The sequence below is a fragment of the Panthera onca genome, chromosome A2, assembly GCF_046562875.1.
Source record: "Panthera onca isolate mPanOnc1 chromosome A2, mPanOnc1 haplotype 2, whole genome shotgun sequence".
NCBI lineage: Eukaryota > Metazoa > Chordata > Mammalia > Carnivora > Felidae > Panthera > Panthera onca.
In genome coordinates this window covers 46,286,000-46,310,933 of record NC_138340.1, presented here as the reverse complement: position 1 = coordinate 46,310,933, position 24,934 = coordinate 46,286,000, and the positions used below count along the sequence as shown (strand labels likewise).

The 24,934-nt window shown below is 35.8% G+C and overlaps 1 long non-coding RNA gene across 1 annotated transcript in view; it reads left to right on the top strand.

Annotated features, from left to right (window-relative positions):
- The window catches only part of LOC132678783 (uncharacterized), a 47,680-nt gene that overhangs the window by 11,522 nt on the left and 11,224 nt on the right, over window positions 1-24,934 (top strand). Inside the window, exon 2 of the long non-coding RNA XR_009609812.2 lies at window positions 90-147. This is a non-coding gene — a long non-coding RNA (uncharacterized LOC132678783). The remainder of the gene's footprint in view (window positions 1-89; window positions 148-24,934) is intronic.

The window sequence follows — 24,934 nt, the reverse complement described above, 5'->3', positions numbered from 1 at the left end:
TTCAGCTCTGGAAGATTATATTTCATGTTTTAGAATTTATCTGTGAGCTCAGTTTAGAAGAACATTGAATATAATTTGCTTTTTTACAGAGCCTGGAAATTTTAGAGTTGAGGACACAGGAACAGTGTCTCACTGAAGATGAAATATGTGAGTTTTCTCATCATTTTTTAGCAAACTAATTACAATTCCCCCCTACGTGTTTTTTGTTTGTTTGTGTGTTTGTTTGTTTGTTTTTACTTGGTAAATTAAACAGGAGGTTCAGTTTGTGTTTTCCAGACCCCAGATTTTGTAGGTGTTTGTTGTTACAAATTTTGTCTTACTGAAGTCTGGCAGTATCTCCTGAGGTGAGACAACCAATTTTACTTTTGCTCTGGCACTGAGTCCAGCCATCTGCTTTAGGTCTGACTTTCAAACACAAAGGGAAAACACAAAGTATAGCCAACTTGGTGGTGGCAGCTGGTGGGAGAAAAGAATCGTTGTGTTTGACAGTGTCCTTTGGAAACAGTCTGGGAGTTGAGTCAAACACAATATATTATCTTAAATATAGATGCCTGCAGGTTAGTTGGAGTTTTAATTTCTGATTCACCCACCTTATTTCCACTTCTTGGAGGAAACCCTTTCCTGTCACACATTGTCATCCACATGTTCTTGGACAAGGGCACTATGTAGACCAACAATGATGTACATATTCCACTAAACAGAGTGCCTTGCACTACCTTGTGGACCTGCTCTTTGTTTCAACCTATGTGTATTTTTAAACTAGAAATGATCATGGACAGAATTTATATATTCTAGGGCAAATGGTCATCTTAGAGGTAGTATTATAATACTTTAATTTTTCACCATTAAAAGATTCCATAGTAGTTAATAATATCTAAGCAAGGGAAAATTTATTTTAGGTGAATAAATTTATATTTGAACAATTAGAATTTTATTTCAAACCATCTGGAGTAAATAATATTCTATGTCTGTACAACCAATTGGTTGTTCCAATTTTTTGGTTTCATTTTTCAGTAAGCAAGTAAAGCTATGGCAGATCCTTGGACATAGTTAACTACCAGAAGCTGCCTTATATCTAAAGAAACACCATATTACGATTGGGATGAGATAGGTGTAGAGATAAAAGAGTGACATCAACTTTAAAAGACAGGGTCATTTCTTGCTTCCTCTTTTGGAGAGTGTCTGGAATTAATGGTAATTTGTTTTTCAGCTTTGTAGTTGCGAACTTAATTTTGTCTTTCCCAAAAAGTCAATATAAAGAACCCATTTTCTGCCAAAAGCCAAACAGGAGCATGGGATCAATGAAAGAGGTGGTTAAAAACCTACTTCATTTTCTTCCCTTGGAGAGACTTAAAATGCTTCTTCACTAAACATGAAACCAAGTTATCTATTATTCACCACAAAGCATTTTTGGAACAGAGTACAGCATAAATTATTTATTTTGCATTATGAAATAAAGTTAAAAGAGAAATGAGGAAGGAAGGCGCTTTAGAGTAAATGAGAATTGGAGAGATACTGAAGGAGATAAGGATATTCTCTCTCTCTCTCTCTTTCTCTCAGAGATTGATTTAGAGGAAGAGGGAAAGAAAGAAAATGTCTGGGTTATTTCTAAGTATGAGCTTATGTCCCTGGTAATGGTTTGTCCTATTGTTAACCTGAGACTATTATCACTGTTAACTGAAGTCTCTTAAAATTTCCCATTGGAATTCTTGATTTTATTTGTCATTCAACAATTGAGTATATATTGAGGATTTACTCTTGCCAGGAACTGTGATGGAGTATGGGGAATAATTATAATATTTGGTGAGCAAATACCATATGCCAGATGCTAGACAAAGCCTTTTATGTAGGTTTTGTTTAATCTTTACAACAATCTTGTGAGGTAGAAGTTACTGCTACTTCTCACTATGTATTACATGTAGAGAAAATGAGATGTGGAGAAGTTAAAGATAAATAATTTTTTTTAAAGTGACATGATTTGTGATGTTTTGTGATTTCTGTTGTATAAATATACATCCAAGCTTGGATGACTTTAAGCTTTCAACAGTTTAGCAACTGGCTTGCAAAATTTCTGTGTATTAAACTGTTCATGAGAGCAGGTGTGAGCTGGCTTCAGTACCCCACTGAAAGGGATTGTCTACTTGTTCTAAAAACATTTAAAGTCCAATAGGGAATATAAAACTATGTAATACAACTAGAAAATAAGAGGAACCAGATAAGTGGAATGGAAATTTAGAGCAGAGAGACATGTTCACTTAGCTATTTTCTTGTAATTTTAATTTGCAGTTATAGAAGGCTGTATTAGGGGACTTTTAAACTGTGCTTTGAGGAATGGGTAAGATTTGATGATGTGGAATCAGGGACAGCACAGCGGCGGGGATTTGGAAAAGCATGAGCAAACCACTGTTCAGTGTTCAGTGTTCACAAGCTTCCCATTAAAATGTGCTTTTGGCTCCGAAGTAGCAATACCCTAACAGTCCACAAGGTGGTGGGATAACTCTATCCTTTGTTCATTTTAAATGCAAATGACAAACTACCCATTTTACATAACTGGACAAGAAGTTTTTCTCTGTTGAAAATAAGGAAAGAGTTAAAAAATTCTTGTGGGAATCATGATGAGGAATTTCAGAGAAATGCTTTCTTTTGCTGTGTAATTAACATATAGTGTGATACTGTTTTCAGGAGTAGAATTTAGTGCTTCATCACTTAACATATAATATCCAGTGCTCATCACAACAAGTGCTGTCTTTAATACCTAATCCCCACCCTTCCCTCCATCAGCCCTCAGTTTTTTCTCTATCTTTAAGAGCATTTTATGATTTGCTTCTTTCTTTGTTTTTCCTTCCATATGTTTTTCTGTTTCTTAAATTCCACATATGAATGAAATCATATGGTATTTGTCTTTCTCTGATTGACTTACTTTGCTTAGTATAATACACTCTAGTGCTGTCCATGTTGTTGCAAATGGCAAGATTTCATTCTTTTTTTTTTTTTTAACATTTATTTATTTTTGAGACAGAGAGAGACAGAGCATGAACAGGGGAGGGACAGAGAGAGAGGGAGACACAGAATCTGAAATGGGCTCCAGGCTCTGAGCTGTCAGCACCGAGCCCGATGCGGGGCTCGAACTCACGGACCGTGAGATCATGACCTGAGCCGAAGTCGGACGCTTAACCGACTGAGCCACCCAGGCGCCCCAAGATTTCATTCTTTTTAATGGCTGAGTAATACTCCAATGGAGATATATACCACATCTTCTTTATCCATTCATCAGTTGGTAGACATTTGGACTCTTTCCATACCTTGGCTATTGTTAATGATGCTGCTATAAATATCAGGGTGCATGTGTCCTTTCAACTCTGCATTTTTGTATCCTTTGTGTAAATACCTAGTAGTGCCATTGCTGGGTCATAAGATAGGTCTATTTTTAACTTTTAAGAAACCTCCATACTGTTTTCCACAGTGATGTACCAGTTTGTATTCCCACCAACTGTGCAAGAGGGTTCCCCTTTCCCTGCATTCTTGCCAAATCTGTTGTTTTCTCTGACGTTAATTTTAGCCATTCTGACAGGTGTGAGGTGGTATCTCATTGTGGTTTTGATTTGTATGTCCCTGATGATGGTGATGTTGAACATCTTTTCATCTGTCAGTTGGCCATATGGATGTCTTCTTTGGAAAAGTGTCTATTTGTGTCTTCTGCTCATTTCTAACAATCTAAGAGAATTTCATGTTGAAGATATAACTTGAGTAGGTATGGAATAAATTTGACAAAGATATAAAGTACTGTCCAGAGGTACTAACCTTGGGAATGCATTTTGTCTGAGGTTAAGAATTGCTGACATCTAAGTTTCACTGTGATTAAAAACCCCAGTCTAACATAATTTAAATTCAGCCACCAGATTTGAATGGCTGAAGTGTGCCAGTCATTATGCCATGTGGTTTTACCTGTTATGTTTTGTACCTGAGTCTCATTGTCTCTAGATTTGCTAATAGTTGCAAAATGCAACTTAACCAACTACAGTATAAGTTTTAAAATGTGTGTGTGTGTGTGTGTGTGTGTGTGTGTTTTATCAAGAGCACAGTTTATTTGATGCTAGAGTTACTTGTAACTTGTAGCATTTTTTATTTGGTTATTTAATACACATTTATTGAGTACCTGCTGTGTGTCATCCATTGTGCTAGGTGCTATTTTAAATGGTCATTTAGTTCACTGAATGCTCCAGCTGGAAACTTTACAACTAGACATTTTATCCCACATAGATGATAGCTCCAAAGGAGATGGGTTTAAATTAAGAAAGATGGTAGGTCCATTCTATAGTAGCAGAAACAGTAGTGGATTGGGTGATGGAGGGCTAATGTGAAGGGTGGTGCTTCTGCAGAAATGTTCCAGAATGGAAGTGGTGTGATTAAAACACAGACTTGCTTGAAAGCAAGGAATTATGGCCTGTCTCAGGTTCCTTTCAGTCTTATTGCAAGTTTCTAAATGTTGGAACAGTAATGTGAGAACATGCCCCCAACACACAATCTGTGAGTGACCAGTTTCTCACAGAGCATTTCCTCAGCCTTTATAGGATAGGCCTGAAGATTTAACTACGAAGGAAATGTGGGACATGGGAACTGGAAAGTGATTTTTAAGCACTAAGAGTGGAAGGGGATGTGTAGATTCCTGCCCCCATCCCCAAGTGACCCTGTCTCAGCCTTCAGCTATTCTGTCACCTTCACTTGGAGTTTCTCAGGATTCCTGTCATTAGCCCTCTCCCCATCTCTACCCTCAACCCTCCAGTTGTTTTTAATCTAGTTCAGTTCTGGTTTGATGGAGATAAGGTGAAAATAGCCCTCACTCTAATTGTAATGCCATTACATCCCACCAGGAGAAAATTATGCTATGTACTGTAGCAGAAAAAGCTGGATAGCAATGAAGAGTGAGATAGAGTTGATAGAACAGTAACATTCTGTGGGCCTGTGATTCTTCTTGATTCTCATAGATAAACAATAAATAAGAAAGGAGCAAAATAAAGGGAAGTTTGCAGTTTTGAAACCTTCTTTGGTAGGTGGAAATTAAATTTTATTTAGAGATAGAGGGCTGCATAACTTGTAGTTTCTGAGTGAGGTGTTAATATTGTAACCCTAAACTAGGTTAGAGGGGCTAACTAAATGTTAACCCTACAAGAAGAGTTAACTGTTTGGGGATGGAGACCAATCATAGTAATTCTCTCAGACTCCTTCCACATAGTCAAAAGCTTTAGAATATTTATTTTTTAAGTGGAAAAGTGTGCAAAACAATAATTTCTGCTTTTTTATTCTTTGCCTAAAGCTGATGATATTTTTGTGCTTTGCCAAGAGGGAAATTCTGTCCATGCATACATAGTGTTTCTACTTGTCAGTATTATTTGTGTGCTGCTCACACATATTCACTGAGATTGGGGATCTGGAATTATGCATCAATAATGAAGCAATTAAGAACTTGGTTTATATCATTGTATATTCCTCACCTTCCCTAGGTGTTTTCTGGTGCAGTAGTTCTAAATGGTCATAGGCCTGTATTGAAGATAGTAGGTTCCTGAACTCTCCAGGGTCATTATTTTACTTTTACATGGAATCATCTTTAAATTTTTCATACCACTGTTGAATTGGGAAAGGGATCTCAGAAGATGAGGAGAAAAGAAAGCATGTGTATCAGAGCAAGCAGCATGAATTTTCCAAATCCATGAGCTGTCAAAAATCTTCTCAAACATCCTGTTTCCCTGTGCTGGAAGATTTGCTAATTTACTTTAAACTTTGCTTAGTTGTTAGTAATGGAGTTTTCTAACCACAAACAATTGGCTAATGCAGAACTAACCATGGTGACAAAGAAAAGCACTTCAAGCTTTAAATCCATTGTTCCCAAAATGCACTGAAGTGCCTTGGGGCACTGAAGGCAACCCACAGAGGTACTGCAGGATATTTTAAATGTTCAAGGGAAACACAGTGATACACAAATTACTACTCTGGGATGGTTCATAATTTCAACGTTAGATTATCCTTATCCCACATTCCTTTTGATTAGGTAGTATCTTCAGGAACCTGGGTTTTTGGTGACTACTCTTTTATAAAGCAGGTACCGTTGCCAATCATTGTGTGACAGGAAATGAGAGTGACAGTTTTCTAACTGATTCTAAGGCTTGAGAAGTTGTGCAGTGATCAGTAGACACATGCATCCCATTAGTAAGTAAATGTGGTTAAAATTAAAATATTCTTTTTTTTCAATTTGTGTTAATTGTCCTTCTAAATAGCAATTGAGTGGTGGGGATATAAAGAGTTATTAAGTTGTTTGTACCTAACAGAACTCTTATGTATTTCTTCTGGACTATAGATGTCATGAAAAAATTAAGTCATGACATTAAAGGTAACATTAAAGGTTACCATGAACCAAAAAGTTTAGCTACCAGTAGTTTTAGTTTAGTTTAGTTTGGTTTGTTTTTGAAAGAGAGAGAGAGAGCACACTTGCGTGTGCACAGGCTCATGAAGGAGGGACATGGAAAGAGAGAGAGAGAATCCCAAGCAGGCTCCATGCTGTCAGTGCAGAGCCCAACATGGGGCTTGATCTTACCTACCATGAGATCATGATGGAATCAAGAGTTGGATGCTTAACTGACTAATTCACCATGTGCCCCTGGCAACCAATAGTTTAAATTCTTTTTAAACTAAAAAGAATTTTTTTATTTTTTCCCCATTATTTTATCTAAATGTACAAATGTAATCATCTACCTATTTTAAAATGTATTTTATTCTATTTCTGCTAGCTTTCCTCTTCCTTCTTCTTCTACCTTTTCATTTCCTTCCCAGGTAGCTCATTAGCAACCTAATAAATATCTTTTTATATTTGTCAAGGATATGCTTTTATAAGACATGTATGCATATTAACTTATTTAAACATGCAAGGATGGGAGGGCTCACTTTTATGAAAGTTTTATGAAAACGAGGGCATGATAGTTACAAAAGGCAGATGACATCCGAGTATTACTATGAAATAATTTTAACTTTCCACACTCCCTGTAATGGTCTCAGAGATCCCAGGGGCCCCTGGGCCACACTTTGAGAACATTTGCAGTAGATAAGTTTTTACAATAAGTGAAAATCTAAATTTGGATTGTAGTGATATACAATAGCAGTGTTCTTTTTTTTTTCAAGTTATGTGTAAATATTTCACGTATAAAAATCCTTGATGATTTTTATTGTGCATAGTGTTATAAATGCATGTTAAGTATTATGTGATGAGAGATCTTAATATTTTTTATTTGCTTTATTGATACTGATTAAATATCTTTTGACCTAATAATTATTTTAAATGCTTTAGTGTGTGAAATTTATATGCAGTATCCCTTAATTAATTGCATTTTCTCTTTTGGAACTTGAGTGTTGTGCTGATGAAAATGAATTTTAAGCAATAACATTTTTGAGCATCATTTTTATTCAAAATTTTGTTAAGAAAATAAGCCAGTCATATTCAAAATTTTGTTAAGAAAATAAGCCAGTCATATTTTTGTTCAAATAATTCATTTTTCATTCCAGAAGTAAAATTTTTTTCTTTGCACGGATTCATATTCAGCATCAAAAGATATCCTAGACTATTATCACTTTGTACAGTATTAGAAGATGTTCTTTATTAGTATGGTTTCTGCTTTGTTTTCCTACAGATTCAGAAAATTAATATTTATAATATTCATAAGGAACATTGTGAAACTATTCTAACTTTATAGTCTTTTAATTCTGAGTATTTAATATTTTATTATAAAGTTTTGCATGTATAAATACCAAGAAACTATGCATTTACTATTTTAAAAATGTGAAGTCCTGACAATAAAACCAAATAAAAAAAACTAAACCACTTAAAAATAGAAGTAACTATGTAATTTGGGAATATAATACACTATTTTATTTTATTTTATTTTTTACTTTTTTTTAATGTTTATTTTATTTTTGAGAGACAGACAGGGAGTGTGAGAGGGGGAGAGGCAGAGAGAGAGACACACGCACACACACACAGAATCTGAAGTAGGCTCCACGCTCTAAGCTGTCAGCACAGACAGCTTGAACCCATGGGCTTGAACCCATGAACTGTGAGATCATGACCTGAGTTGAAGTCAGATTCTTAACCGACTGAGTCACCCAGGTGCTCTGTGCAGTATACTCTTGCTGCGTACTGTGATGTGGGCCAAACAGGTGGTTATTGCTTATATTTCTTATCTCTCATATGGGAGGACCATTTAGAATTTATTTTCATGATATACCCTGACAATTACCTTGAATTAATGAATTTAAATTATTATGTATTACTTTTTAATTATTTATATATTTATTTTATTTTAGAGAGAGAGAGTGTGTGTAAGCAGGGGAGAAGAGCAGAAGGAGAGAGAGAATTTTAAGCAGGCAGCATGCTCAGTGCAAAGCCCAATGTGGGGCTTGATCATGACCCTGGGATCATGACCTGAGCCTAATTCAAGAGTTGGGTGCTCAACTGACTGAGCCATCCAGGCACCCTTAATGAATTTAAGGTATAATTGATACTTTTAGTAAATCTTTCTGCTTAGTATATTACTATTGTAGTATTTACTGATTAGTATAGAAGTATTTCAACATTTTACCAGTTCTGGTAAATATCTGATGAATATATAAATTCTAACCTTTTGCATTCATGGAAGTATTCATTCCTCAAATACCTACTGATCATTTTCCAAACATGAGGTACTCTCACTTACCAAATATGAGGTACAAACACATGTATGACCCAGAATGTGTCCTCAGAGAGCTTATAATCTATGACATATCTGCACAAGAAAGTAGAATATATGGACGAAAATGCTAAGTACTAGAAAAGAAGTTTTAGTAACAAAAATTACATTCATGGAGAGATACTAGTTTTGTTTGGGAAATTTTATTGTCAAAGATTGAAATTAACTGTATATATTTTCCTTATTACAATAATATATTCTAATTGTGAAAAATTCATACTCTAGGGAGTCAAAAAGAAGAAAAAATGCTTGTAATTTTAAATTTCACATAACAATTATCATCATTAATATTTTGGTGTTTGCTTAACCACTTCATTATTTTAAGTAGACTCTTGAGAAGTGCTTTGTAAGGATGCTCATTCCAGTATAGTTCTAGGAATAATGCAAATGTTACATACCACCCTTGGTATTGGTGATTTTGGAAGAGGAAATGCTGTTAGGACAAGTTACTTTAATCATACATAGTTTTATGGACAGTAGCGATTTGGCCATGATTATGGCTTTAACTTCATAGTTGTGTCCAAGACATCTGAAAGAGAATGCAGCTTTCTCACTTGCTGGCTTAGGAACAGGAAAATTACATTCATGGAGTTCTAAGAATATGATAGGTTCTACTCAGAAACAAAAGTGAACCTTCTCTTCAGAGAAGAGAAGGACTGTCGGTTGATTCTTAGAGACATTATACATGAGAGGTGAAATCTTAGCACATCTACTAAGCCCACATAAAAGTTAGCAGTTAATCTTTGTATTTGAATTGGCATTCGCTTTATTAAGATTTTCTATTCATAGGAAAATATATTAAAAAATTCCTTTTTCTTCAATTTTTTTCACTTAAAAGCATCATGTCACAGATAGTCTAAGATATCAACTGAGGGGCGCCTGGGTGGCTCAGTCAGTTGAGCGTTGATTTCAGCTCAGGTCATGATCTCACAGTTTGTGGATTTGAGCCCTGCGTCAGGCTCTGTGCTGACAGCTCAGAGCCTGGAGCCTGCTTTGGATTCTGTGTCTCCCTCTCTCTCTGTTCCTCCCCTGCTTACGTTCTGTCTGTCTGTCTCTCTCTCAAAAATAAATAAACATTAAAAAAATATCAACTGATTCCATGCTTCTTTATATTTTGTGTTGGAATCTATTTTTTTCCCCTGGTAGATTTCTCTCCCTTTCCTGTTTTATCTTTTAAGTAATTTTTGATACTATTATGAATTCCTTGGAGGAGCTAGCTTAAAGACATTTTTGGTGTCAAGAAAATATCACAATGGAGTGAACAATAGTTCAAAAATAGTATTTCAAGTGGGTCACTCACATGTAGGTAATGGACAGTTGATGGCAGGGCCACCAGTATGTATAATGGAAGAACAGAGCAAACCCATTTTTTTGTACTTGCACATCTTCTCTTAGCTTTCCCCATTCTTAGCTCTCCTTTGCTATTTTTTCTGTAATTCCTTTTTGGTGGATAACACCTGTTCCTGTCCTATTTATATGGTGGCCATTACTTAGACCTATGCTTTGTCTCTTTATTAAAGCTAAACACATACTGTTGGCTGTTTTCTTGGTTATTGTGTTGGAAAACAAGCCAATAGTCTGACTTCCCCAAAGATGTTTTTAGGATATTTAAATTTGTTAATCTTTTATGCCTAGTTGAAGTTTGACAAAAAATTTTGGGGGAGGCAAAGCTTTAACTAAGATGAACAAATATTTATTGTTAAATTTTCAGATGTGTTGGAGAAGATATTTGGAGACCAGTCTGTGAACACAGACCCTTCAGTTCATCGTATGGACAGCTAGATGCTTCCAGTTGAATAGATAGTTCTGTTTTGAAAAGAATAGGTGAGGGAAGTGCTACTTGTGGCCTTTAATGCAAATAGGCATGTGGAAATTCCTTTTCTACAAGGTTTTATAGGCTTTACTGTTGCCTCCAGAAGTTAAATGTGGGGACAATTTTCCTCAAGAGATTTAAACTAAAAGGAACGAACTTGTAGCAGATTTGCAAGCCTTCTGTCCTTAGTGATTTTTCTATCTCTATGACTCTAAAGATCTTCAAGGAAAAGGCACCAAATGCAGAGTATCAATTACTTTCACATCCACAGTTTGAACTCCTAAAATGGCATAAATATGCAGTCTGAAAAAGAGATGCAGTCATCTAATTCATTTTCTTCTCAGAGTAGAGAAGTGTGTACATGATTACAGACTGAGCCCTTAGGAGAGCAATAAAAATAGCTCTGACAGCCATTTCCAATAAAAAGATAATTTTTCATTGGGCAGAGCATCCAATCAATAAAGACATTTTTGGAGTTCTTGTTTGACAGTATGTTTGAAGATATTATGTGTCCAATAGCAGTTACAGGAGAAAGGAATACATGATTGATGCAGGACAAAAAGCAGACAACTTCTTTTAAGAGAAGTGCTTTATGACCTTTAAATTTTAAAATAAAATTTTCTTTAAAGATTTTTTAAAAATAAGGGTTGGCTAAGCACCAGCTCTCTCATCTTCCACTCTTGTGTGGCTATCATTTTCACTGAAAAGGCCATTTAGTGTAAAAGGGTTGAAATAATAATAACTGTGGTCTAAGAGCCATTCATATTGCTATAAGGGTTTTCTTCCCACTCTCAGTACCAACTAGTTATATTTCCTTGCTCTGATAAGACAAGAATTGTATAGTAGAGAAGTTGTGGAAGATATGTGTGAATCAATTTTTGATTCTAATTAATGAGTATAGAAATTAAATAGGGGTGCTTAGGTGGCTCAGTCAGTTAAGTGTCCCACTCTTGATCTCAGCTCAGGTCTTGATCTCAGGGTCATGAGTTCAAGCCTCACACTGGTCTCTGCGCTGCACTGAGCGTGAAGCCTACTAAAAAAAAAAAAAGAAATTAAATAGAAATAGAAGTGCATTAATCATACATCCTTTCCCCCTGTTTTCATTGTAAACAGCAAGGTTTTAAATTCTTAGTATTGTATTTTATTAATGGCCAGGTATTACTTCTGGTATAACTGTAATAAAGCTCTCCCCCAACCATCCCATTCATTTGTGTGCAATTTCTTTCTATGTCTAAATAAGTACATTGATTTTATGTTTCATGGAGATTAGTGGTTTAACAAAATAAGAGATTATTGATTCTAATTTTTTCTACATTGTTACTGGATTTAGTTGTCTTTTTAACCGACACAGAGTCATTAAAGATGTTTTCTCTTTTCTCTAAACAACATTAAATAAAATGTATAGTGATAATGACAAATCAGGTATGTTAAATAAACAAGATCAATATTGTGGGATTTTACCAAAAGGCCAAAGGCAATTTCTAAGTACCTGTATAATCTTCTGTATTCTGCCTATCAATAACCTATAAAGAATTTACCAAACTCAACCCCCCAAAAAACACATAATCCAGTGAATTTTTCTTTCTTTGTAAAATGTTTAATGCTGCTTTTTGAAAAGGAAGTATGTCACATGGATAAAAAATCAAAACAGTATAAAAAGTATGTGTCAGGTGTTCTCTTCCTACTCCTACTTCTACTTTTTTTCTTTCTCTGCTGTCTACACTCTATTTCCAGGTAACAACTTTTACTAGTTTCTGGTAAATCTTTAAATTATTCTTTATATGAATACATATATTTATTCTCTCCAGCCCAGTTTTTCCCTTAAAAGTTCACTTAACATATAGACTGTTCTGAATCTTTGTTACTGTTCTTTCTTCTAATTATTTCTCTCACTCCTGAACACTAAATATTTGCACTAGAATTTTTGGCCTTTTAGTTAGATGAACCTGTATTTGAGTGTTGGTTCTACTACTTACTAAGTGTGTAATCTTGGGTTAAACTTAAGGTTCTCAGTTACTTATGAAAATAGAAGAATCAGTACATATGACATGTGCTGTGAGATTTAAATGAGGTAATACATAGCTAGTAGCCTCTGGTGGGCAATTAATATATGTCAGTTTCTATTCCGTTTACTCTGGCCTTTTCTCTCTCCCAAAGTGCAATCACCCTTTTCCATAAGCATTCACTGAATTAAAGCTATAGTAAGCTCACACTTTCCCTGTCTCTAGTACAGCCTCTGTCCATCTATCAGTCACACTGCAGGTAGAGCATTTTCTGTGACTTTTATCCTCTGCACAGAGGATATGCTTCAGAGATCATGTGATACACTTCATGATCTAGGTTCTTCTTACCTGTTCACCCTTGTTTTCATGCAAGTCCTCTTTCTTGCTCTTCTGCGCATGTCTTTTTCCCCCCTTGCTCATACTTCTCAGTACCTGCGTATCCACTTAACAAGCTGTTGTGGGTTGAAATGTGCCTCCCATTCTCAAAAGAATGTTGAAGTCCTAACCCCCGGTGCCTGTGATTTTGTTTGGTAATCAGGTCTTTGCAGATGATTGAGTTAAAATGAGGTTATTAGGGTGGGTCCTAATTCAATAAGATGTCTCTTTTAAGGGGTAATTTGAACACACAGTTTATGCACAAGAAGAATGCCATTTTAAGATTGGAGTTATGTTGCCACAAGCCAAGGAACTACCAGAAGTTGGGAGAGGGCCCTAGGACAGATCCTTCCTTAGCACCTTCAGTGGGACTGTGGTCCAGCTGACATCTTGATCTTGGCCTTCTGGCCTCCAGAAACATGAGACAATAAATTTCTTTTTCTTCTTCTTCTCCTCTCCCTCCTCCCCCTTCTCTTTCCCCCCCTTCCTCTTTCCCCTCTTTCTCCCCCACCCCTCCTCCAGTAAACTTCGGATGTTTAAGCCAGCCAGCTTGTGGTATGTTATACAGCAACCTCAGGAAACTAATACAGTCTTTAAAAATTTCATCCTAGGGGTGCCTAGGTGGCTCATTCGGTTAAGTGTCTTACCTCAGCTCAGTTCATGATATCGTGGTGCAAGTGTTTGAACCCCACATGGGGCTCTGTGCTAACAGCTCAGAGCCTGGATCCTTCTTCAGATTCTGTGTCTTCCTCTCCCTCTCTGCCCCTCCTCCGCTTGTGTTCTCTCTCTCTCAAAAATAAGTAAACATTAAAAAAAATTAAAATTTTTGTCTCAAATGTCATCTTCTCTATAAAGCTTTCCTGACCTTCCTCCCATATAAAGCGTTCCTGCCTCTGTGTTCTTTGTTCTTTTTTCTATTGGATTATCTGGTTTTATTAAAAAAATTTTAAGTTAAGGTAGATTAAGTACTTCTAGATCCTGAGGACAGGCATTGTGTGTTTTCACTTTTGAATTTCCTGTGGTCCATAACACATAGTATGGACTAAGTAAACCTAAGTTAAAGTGTTTTTAAAACCCTAAGGTGTTCTTCCCAGATCCTTGGTTTCATTAGCAGTGCATTTTCATAAAATGTTTCTTGGAATTGTTCTTTTTTACAGATGGATATTGTCACTTCTTATGTATATGTTTTTATTGCAGTTGAGCCAAATCCTCTAAAGAATACAGCTTTAAGGATTCTTTAAAGTTATCTTTAAGTTATTGTCCAAATTCTCTTTAAAATCTTGAAAAATACCTCATAAAATATAGTATGTGCAGTTTTTTGGTATGTACCATCTGGTACACTAGTTTTTATGTGTACTAAAGTTGAGAATCTTAGCGACTGGGCTCCCTGAATACAGCTGAGAGCTGGGAAAAAGTGGTCACATTAAAAAAGTTATCTTCCAGCCTGCAGAACTAGCATATGTAATTTGGATCATATTATGAACATTCTCTCAAAGTATAAACAAAAAATTCTTTTTTTTTCTTTTTGGCATTTGTTACCCCCAGTTTTGCTATAATGAACCTCCATCTCCCATAGAGAATATAGTCACAGCTCAATTGCATAACTTTTCAGGTACTCTGTTGTCAGAATAGTCTCATTCCCTTTCTTTTTAGTACTTTTCACTTAAACACTTCAATCTCATATCTGATTTACAGCCTTTTGGCCTTAACATTTATGGTTAGTGAACACCATGGAAGTATGGTGGCTTCAACAGGTTCTGCCGACAAATGTCTTACTCTCAAGTATGTTCAAGTCTCAGGTCCCCTAGACAATAATTACCCCTTTCAGGACTAGACTACATTCCCTGGCTGACCTCAGTTGACAGCTTCATATCACATTCTCTTTGTCAAATTCTGTGATGACCCTCAATAAGAATGTAGTTTCATCTGCTTTGTCTGGCCAACTCTTGAACTTGCTGGCATGATTGGGATCCATTGTACATAATTATTGGGAGCTGATTACTTCAGATTGGGAGCAGAATTGGCCCTTTCTGGGCCATATCTGTTTGATGCTCTTTCCCTCTTCACTGATAATACTGGGTAAAGTTAGCAAGTTAATTGACTAGTCTGATGTCCACGTAGGGTACAAAATGCCATTATTATTATTATTGTTATTATTAATTACCTCAACCAAAGGCCTATTATCCTTATCTATCATCTATCTATCTACCTCTTTACCTAATTACCTATTTACCTACCTATGTATTTTATTCAACTACAATTCACATACTATAAAATTCACCCCTTGTTACAGGTTACAGTTTAGTGGTTTTGGTACATTCTCCAGGTTGTGCAACCATTACCACCATCTCACTGCAGAACGTTTTATTACCTCAAAAATAAACCACACCATTAATAGTCACTCCCCACTCCCTCCCCCAGCCCTTGGAAACTACTAATCTATGTTTGGTCTCTATGGATTTGCCTATCCTGAACATTTCATATAAATGGAATCACACATCATGTGGCCTTTTGTATCTAATATCTTTCTGTTAACATAGTGTTTTCAAGGTTCACTATGTTTAGCATGTATCAGTACTTAATGCTTTTTTTATGGAATAGTAGTCCACTGTGTGGATACCACCTTTTCCTTAGCTGTTCACCAGCTGATGGACAATTGGATTGTTTCTACTTTTTGATTGTTGTGAATAATGCTACTGTAGACATTTGTGTAAAGTTTTTGTGTGAACATAGGTTTTTAATTCCAGGAGTGGAATTCCTTGGTCATATAGAAATATGATATTTAACCTTTTGAGGAATTGTCAAACATTTTTCCAAATCAGCTGCATCATTTTCTCTTTCTACTGGCCATGTGTAAGCATTTATTTTTTTCCATATTTATGTCAATGGTTGTTATTTTCTGTCTTTTTATTATAGCCATCCTAGTGACTATGCAGTGGTATCCCATTGTGCCTTTGGTTTGTATTTTCTTAACAACAAATGATGTAAAGCATCTTCATGTGCCTTTTGGCATTTTGTATGTCTTCTTTGGAGAAGTGTCTATTCAGATCCTTTGCCCATTTTTTTTTTTTTTTTGAGAGAGAGAGCCTGAGAGCAAGGGAGGGGCAGAGGAAGAGGGAGAGAGAGAGAATCTTGTGCTCCCCTTGTTTACAGTCTTAATGGAATTTAAACCCTCTCCTTCCTCCTTTCTCCCTTTTTAGTTTAGTCCCTGCGGCTGTTTCCAATTTTCCACCTTCTTTCCAGCTGCTTTTGGGGAGGGGTGCTTTTCCTGTATGCTCCCCCCTCCCCAGTTTTCATCCTCTCTCTGCTTGCAAAAGGGGTTCCCTACCTTTTGCGGCTTCTTGCTCCCTAAGTTCAGCTCTTCATGTTGCGTACCTGCTGAATTCTGTGGTTCAGGTTGGGCAGATTTTTGTGTTAATCTTCCAATCAGTTTTCTAGGTGTGTAGGATGGTTTAGTGTTGGTCTGGCTGTATTTCATGGACGTGAGACACACAAAAAGCTTCCATGCTGTTCCGCCATCTTGGCCCCTCCTGTGTAATCTTTTATATATTTTGGATATTAACATTTTATTGAACACATCATTTGCAAATATATTCTCCCATTCAGTAGGATGCCTTTTCCTTTTGTTGATGGTTTCCTTCAGTGTGCAAGAGCTGTTCATTTTGGTGTAGTCCCAATAGTTTTTTTTTGGGGGTGGGGTGGGGTTTATTTTGGCTGTTGCTTCCCTTGCCTGAGGAGACATATATAGGAGAATGTTGTTAATGCCACTGTCCAGAGATTACTATCTATATTTTCTTTAAAATTTTTTTTAATGTTTATTTTTTTAAAGAGAGAAATAGAGCATGAGTGAGGGAGAGGCAAAGAGAGAGAGGGAGACATAGAATCTGAAGCAGGCTCCAGGCTCTGAGCTGTCGGCACAGAGCCCTACACAGGCTCTAACCCACTAATGGCAAGGTCATGACCTGAACCAAAGTAGGATACTTAACTGACTGAGCCACCCAGGCGCTCCTGTCTATATATTTTTTAAGGAGTTTTATGGTTCTAGGTCTCATATTTGGGGCTTAAATCCATTTTTAGTTGATTTTTTTGTTAAAAAAAATTTTTTTTGAAGTTTATTTATTTATCCTGAGAGAGACAGAGACAGTGTGAATGGGGTAGGGGCAGAGAGACAGGGAGACAGATAATCCCAAGCAGGCTCTACACTGCCAGAGCAGAGCCCCACAGCCCTACTCGGGGCTCGAACTCAGGAAACCAGGAGATCATGATGTGAGGCAAAACCAAGAGTCAAATGCCTCCATTTTGAGTTAATTTTTGTTTATTGTGTAGGATAGTGGTCCTAATTTCTGTCTTTTGCATGTAGCTGTCCAGTTTTTCCAGTACTGTTAACTGAAGAGACTGTCTTTTCCCTGTAAATTTCTTATTATTCTTCAAACTTTTATCCATTGGCTTTAGCATCCATAAATATTTTTTTGGCTGAATTAATTATAACTATGATGGTTGAAAATAGTGATTTTCTAATGACTTCATTCTACATTCATCAGTTGGAAAGAGCTTTCTCATTTCCTACTGATTTATTCATTATTTATTTATGTAAGTTATAATCTCATAGATGCCTAATTTTTAAATGATTGCCATCATTATTTATATAGATGCTCATATTATCTCAGAATTGGCCAGTGGGAACCCCCTTCAAGCTTGCTCTGGGTTCTTTTGACACATTGCCATCATCCTTTGAGTCTTTATTTAGTTTTCTGGCATAAAAAAAAGATGTCACAGGTTTATGTTATGTTTTTCATACTACAGTCCTGTAATTAGCCATTTCTCCAAGGAATCTTGGTTCCATTCAGTGGAGAAAGATATTTAAAAGCCATGATATGGGCTATAGGTGTGATCATTGCTTTGGGGATATCACTTCTCTCAGGGCTTCTCTGTGGACAGAGATAGGTAATATATACATGAATATATTTATGTGTATACCCATCAATCAGTCTTGAAAGCCATGAGTTTATACTGATGATTCCAATCCAGATGAGAAGTTTCACTGTTTTTCTGTCTTTCCATATTTATAATTCCATTCTCCAATAGTGAGAAAACTGACTCACATGATCTTCCATATGTTTACTTATTTGATCATTCTCTTCTGTTTGTAGCCAATCTCCCAGTACTGCTGCTGACTTCTCCTGCTCAGGGGAATTTCCTCCTGACCTCTTTTGGGCTCCATACCTTATGCTAGGACATTGCTACCTCTCTCTCCTCCAACACCTTTTCACCCCATGAGGTCGACATCTGATTGCTCAGTCAGTTCTAATGGTTTTTATACTGAATTGTGAAAGACAGAAGGAAAGCTCTTTTGTTTTACCAAGTCTTATTTTGAAAAATTTCAAGCTTACTGTACAGTTCCAAGGATACTATAATGAAAAATCATATATCTTTACTCAGATTAAATAATTGTTAGCATTTTTTGCCACATTAGTTTTACTTCTCTTCTTGTCTCATGTATTAATACATATTTATACATATATGTGTATAATATATACATATTGTTTTTTGGGTTTTAAATGAGTCATTTGAGACAATTTAAATATCATCATATTACCCATGAATACTTGAGCTAAATATTTCATCTCCTAAGGACACACTTCCATATAATCACTGTACAGTTACCACACTTAAGAAATTTAACATTGTTGCAGTGCTTTTATCAAATATACAGTTCATATGAAAATTTCTTCAGTTGTCCTAACAGTGTTCTTAAGGATGATTTTTATTTTTTATTTTTTTTTTTTTATTTTTCTTTTTTTTTTTTTTTATTTTTTAATATATGAAATTTACTGTCAAATTGGTTTCCATACAACACCCAGTGCTCATCCCAAAAGGTGCCCTCCTCAATACCCATCACCCACCCTGCCCTCCCTCCCACCCTGCCCTCCCTCCCACCCCCCATCAACCCTCAGTTTGTTCTCAGTTTTTAACAGTCTCTTATGCTTTGGCTCTCTCCCACTCTAACCTCTTTTTTTTTTTTTTTTTCCTTCCCCTCCCCCATGGGTTTCTGTTACGTTTCTCAGGATCCACATAAGAGTGAAACCATATGGTATCTGTCTTTCTCTGTATGGCTTATTTCACTTAGCATCACACTCTCCAGTTCCATCCACGTTGCTACAAAAGGCCATATTTCATTTTTTCTCATTGCCACGTAGTATTCCATTGTGTATATAAACCACAATTTCTTTATCCATTCATCAGTTGATGGACATTTAGGCTCTTTCCATAATTTGGCTATTGTTGAGAGTGCTGCTATAAACATTGGGGTACAGGTGCCCCTATGCATCAGTACTCCTGTATCCCTTGGATAAATTCCTAGCAGTGCTATTGCTGGGTCATAGGGTAGGTCTATTTTTAATTTTCTGAGGAACCTCCACACTGCTTTCCAGAGCGGCTGCACCAATTTGCATTCCCACCAACAGTGCAAGAGGGTTCCCGTTTCTCCACATCCTCTCCAGCATCTATAGTCTCCTGATTTCTTCATTTTGGCCACTCTGACTGGCGTGAGGTGGTATCTGAGTGTGGTTTTGATTTGTATTTCCCTGATAAGGAGCGACGTTGAACATCTTTTCATGTGCCTGTTGGCCATCCGGATGTCTTCTTTAGAGAAGTGTCTATTCATGTTTTCTGCCCATTTCTTCACTGGGTTATTTGTTTTTCGGGTGTGGAGTTTGATGAGCTCTTTATAGATTTTGGATACTAGCCCTTTGTCCGATGTGTCATTTGCAAATATCTTTTCCCATTCCGTTGGTTGCCTTTTAGTTTTGTTGGTTGTTTCCTTTGCTGTGCAGAAGCTTTTTATCTTCATAAGGTCCCAGTAATTCACTTTTGCTTTTAATTCCCTTGCCTTTGGGGATGTGCCGAGTAAGAGATTGCTACGGCTGAGGTCAGAGAGGTCTTTTCCTGCTTTCTCCTCTAAGGTTTTGATGGTTTCCTGTCTCACATTCAGGTCCTTTATCCATTTTGAGTTTATTTTTGTGAATGGTGTCAGAAAGTGGTCTAGTTTCAACCTTCTGCATGTTGCTGTCCAGTTCTCCCAGCACCATTTGTTAAAGAGACTGTCTTTTTTCCATTGGATGTTCTTTCCTGCTTTGTCAAAGATGAGTTGGCCATACGTTTGTGGGTCTAGTTCTGGGGTTTCTATTCTATTCCATTGGTCTATGTGTCTGTTTTTATGCCAATACCATGCTGTCTTGATGATGACAGCTTTGTAGTAGAGGCTAAAGTCTGGGATTGTGATGCCTCCTGCTTTGGTCTTCTTCTTCAAAATTACTTTGGCTATTCGGGGCCTTTTGTGGTTCCATATGAATTTTAGGATTGCTTGTTCTAGTTTCGAGAAGAATGCTGGTGCAATTTTGATTGGGATTGCATTGAATGTGTAGATAGCTTTGGGTAGTATTGACATTTTGACAATATTTATTCTTCCAATCCATGAGCAGGGAATGTCTTTCCATTTCTTTATATCTTCTTCAATTACCTGCATAAGCTTTCTATAGTTTTCAGCATACAGATCTTTTACATCTTTGGTTAGATTTATTCCTAGGTATTTTATGCTTCTTGGTGCAATTGTGAATGGGATCAGTTTCTTCATTTGTCTTTCTGTTGCTTCATTGTTAGTGTATAAGAATGCAACTGATTTCTGCACATTGATTTTGTAAAGGATGATTTTTAAAATCCAGGATTGAATTAAGGATCATACTTTACCTTTAGTTGTTATATCTCCTTATGTAGTACAGTTATCCAACCGTGAGAATAGTGTCTGGCATACAGAAGATCCTGAGTAGATGTTTGTACTTCCATTAATGAACTCTTAATTTAGCAGCATTTTCTCTAAATTTATAATTTGACTTCTGTTTTTTTAGGTTAGACAATTTACTTTATAAATTTAATTAGCTGTTAAAAAATCAAATGTACATGCTAAATATATAGAACAAATGAACATTTAATAGAATTGGAATTTAGAATTCCCATTCTAAAGCCTAATTCCCCAGTCTTTCAGAAGTCAACCAGTTTTCCCAGGTTCTTGTGAATCCTTCCAGAAAATCTCTGCTATAAGCATAGAGCTGTATTTACACATCCCCCAGTTTTTACTTATATAAATGGGATTATAGCACATACTCTTCTGTAACTTGCTTCTGTACTTTTTAATATATTTTGGAGATAGTGGTGTATTAGCACACATTGAGCTACTTTATTCTTAATGACTCTGTAGTATTTTGTCATATGGATGTGTCATAATTTACTTAATTGTTGATGGACATGAAGGTTGTTGTCATTCGTTTAACTGTTAAAAACACATATTTGACCTCTTAAAGGGATTAGACTTTTTAACATTGGCATTCTGAAATGGAATAAAAGGTTAAGAGCATTTAGATGATTTTCTTCACATACCTGGTTTTTAATGAGCTATTCAGTCATCATGGCTTTCATGTAGTATTTCAATATAATACTAATAAACTTCATCTGTCAAGTGAAATGCTGATGAATTATTCAGTATTAAAATAGAAATGTCTAACTGAGTCATACAGGCTTGAATTAGAGCAGTTCTCAAACTATCTGTGGTGATAGATTTAGATTTTTAAAAAATTCCAGTCCTTTTCAGACTGATAGATTTGTAAAGTGCAGTAAAAACAAATAATCAGAAAAATAAAAATTTAAAAAGCATACAAAATAAAAAGTCTATATGATATAGAGGAGTGGTTCTTAAAGTGTTGCCCAATAATTTTTCAGATGTAAAGAAACCAAAAAGTTTAAGAACAGCTGACACAGAATTTCTATTATGAGTTTTAATTTTTCTCCCATTATAACTACACAGCATGTTGTAAGTGAAACAGTGTCTCCTTGTATTAAATATCTATGCCCACTTTAAAAGAATAGCATGTATGGGGCACCTGGGTGGTTCAGTTGGTTAAGTGTCCGACTCTTGATTTTGGCTCGGGTCATGATCTCCCAATTCATGGGATTGAGCCCCATGTCAGGCTCCACACTGCCAGCACGGAGCCTGTTTTGGGATTCTCTCTCTCCCTGTCTCTACCCCTGCCTTCTGTGCACGTGCTATCTCTCTTTTTCTCTCCGTCTCTCAAAATAAATAAACTTTAAAAAAAGAATACCATTTATATCAAAATTTAACATTTTCAATGTGACAAACTCATATTGAAATTCAATGTGACTTGCTTTTTGCTTATTAAATTTATTTCATCTTGGTTAGATTGATGATAATGCTAATTGTAGGAGGTAATGTATATCTGAACTGTGTCTATGGTCTGTTTTAACAACATTCTAGTATAGACACCCGTCTCAAGAAATATTTGATGACAATGTAAGAAGAAATTTTAAAACAAGCTCATCAAGCTCAGGGTACTAATTTTTAAAATTTGACTCAAAATTAAGCAAGTGATCCCACATTTTTAAAGTTAATCTTCAGTTTTTCATCAGTTTCACAAATTCTAACAATTTTATCATTTAAAATTATTGATAAATCAATTAAATTAATAGATCCTAAATAAATAAATTTCTTATGAGTAGATCTCCTTTTAATGGAAACTAAAATTTAGAAATTTTTATCAAATTGGGAAGGTGTCTGGTACATCAAGACTACTTATTTCTTTGATAATATTGATAAATTATAGAATGTCATAGTATGTACTTCCAAGATTTTAAAATTATTTTGTCTTTTGTTCTTATCTGCCTTTAAGATGTTGCACTCCTTTCAATAGAGATATTAAGAGAATTTAAAATGCCAAAAATATTAGACAAACAGGCAAGTCTGTTCATTCAATTTATATCCTTAAAAGATTGGGATCCATCTACTTCTTTATATCATAGCAGCAAAACAAGTTCATTTTTGAGTTCAAACATTCTTTACAGACTTTTTCCAGTTGATAAGTGCTGTACTTACACGTATAAGTATTTTTATTATCCTAAAAAAAGTTTTTCTTAATGTTTATTTATTTTTGAGAGGCAGAGCACAAATCGGGGAGGGGCAGAGAGAGAAGGAGACACAGAATCTGAAGCAGGCTCCAGGCTCTGAGCTGTCAGCACAGAGCCCAACCAGGGGCTCACACCCACGAACCCTGAGATCATGACCTGAGCCAAAGTCAGTCACTCAACCAACCGAGCCACCCAGGCTCCCCTTTATTATCAATTTTTATATCAATACTTAAAAAACAGAACTGTATAAGAATTAAGTGAATTAGTTCTTATTATGACACCATTTTGCTACGTTATAAGCACACTGTTTAATTCTATTGACTTTTTTTGAATAACAGGACTTTGTCATTGAAGGAGGTAGTGTGATGATTTATGTTTTCACTCAAAGTCCTTAATCTGATTAGCTATTCAAAAACATTTCCTGTCATTGGAGCTATGCCATCTGAACACACTTATACAAAATTAAAATTCCAAATTCCATATGTTGACAATGTTGACAACTTAGGATATTATACGGTTCAGAACTAGCTGTGTTTATCAACAGTGAAGCTGGGAAAAAATTAAAACATAGTTAAAAAATAGTTATATTAACAATGAAAACTACTCAACTGGCTTTATGTGCTGTGTGAGTTGGTCTTCTATATCGTTAGCCAATGCCTAGCTATGTTGGGCTATTCAGATACCTTGAAAAGTGGTATTTGAGCTTCATTCTTTGCCTTAGATTCACCTGTATTTCCAAGCAAACATTTTTGTCTGTAATCTTTTAGTGTTAGCAACTTGAATTGCTACCTAAAAAAGAGCTGAGAATTACTGATATTTATATGTGGGATATTGAGCACATGCTTCTGTTAGCTTTTTAACTCATTGCCCTTTCTTTAAAACAATTCTTTGGTTTTGAGCTTATTTAGTTATGATTTATATGTAAGATCCATTTAAGTTTGATTAGTCAGTAAATCTCAAAAATAATCACACTGTTGTGTTAGTACTTCACTCTGAATTATGGCTATACAACCAATGTCAATATACAAGGTGCCAACCGTATTCCTAAAGGAATTAGTACAAACTTTTTTGGTTCTCATTTATTAGGAATAGCTTCCATCATTATCATTTGATTTACTAGCACTGCTGCATTCAGAAAAATGAGTGTCTACTCTTGACAGAAGTTCAGTGAGGCTTATCTCAATATATGTAAATTAGAGTTAAAAATAAAATAATATTATTTTCCTAATTTAGCTTACTGAAGTATAAATTTAGAAAATAAGCTTGACCTAAAATCGCGATGATTGTAAAAATAATACATTTTTAAGATAAACAAATACCTATATTTTATCAGATTTTCATTGACTTGTGGCTTACATGTGATAAACTAACATAAAATATCATGTGTTTAAGCAATCTTTTGTGCTTAACTAGCATGCATTTTGGGCCCTATGCTGATCACTGCTTGAGTTCAACAGCATCCATACTTGTTTATACCCTGTTTATCAAAATGAGTTCACGGTCCTATGCTTGGATATTGTGTCAATGTCAAATTGCTAAAGAAGTTTCTTTTTAAAAAATTTTTTTAAACATTTTTATTTATTTTAGAGAGAGAGAGAGAGAGAGAGAGAGAGACAGACAGACAGACAGACTGTGAGCAAGGGAGGGACAGAGAGAGAGGGAGACACAGAATCCGAAGCAGGCTCCAGGCTCTGAGTTGTCAACACAGAGCCCCACACGGGGCTTGAACTCACGAACTGCGAGATCATGACCTGAGTGGAAGTCGGACACTCAACCAACTGAGCCACCCACGTACCCCACACATTGCTAAACACTTACTGTCAGATTCTATAGTTATCCTGTCAAGGACCGTAACAGTCTGTGAATCAGTGCTGGCCTAGCAGATATTAATATGCCATAATAATAATAGCCAATGTATACTGAATTTGTATTGTATGCCAGGCTTTTTGGCAAGCAATTTACACATTTTATCATATTTAATATTCACTACAATCTAGTTA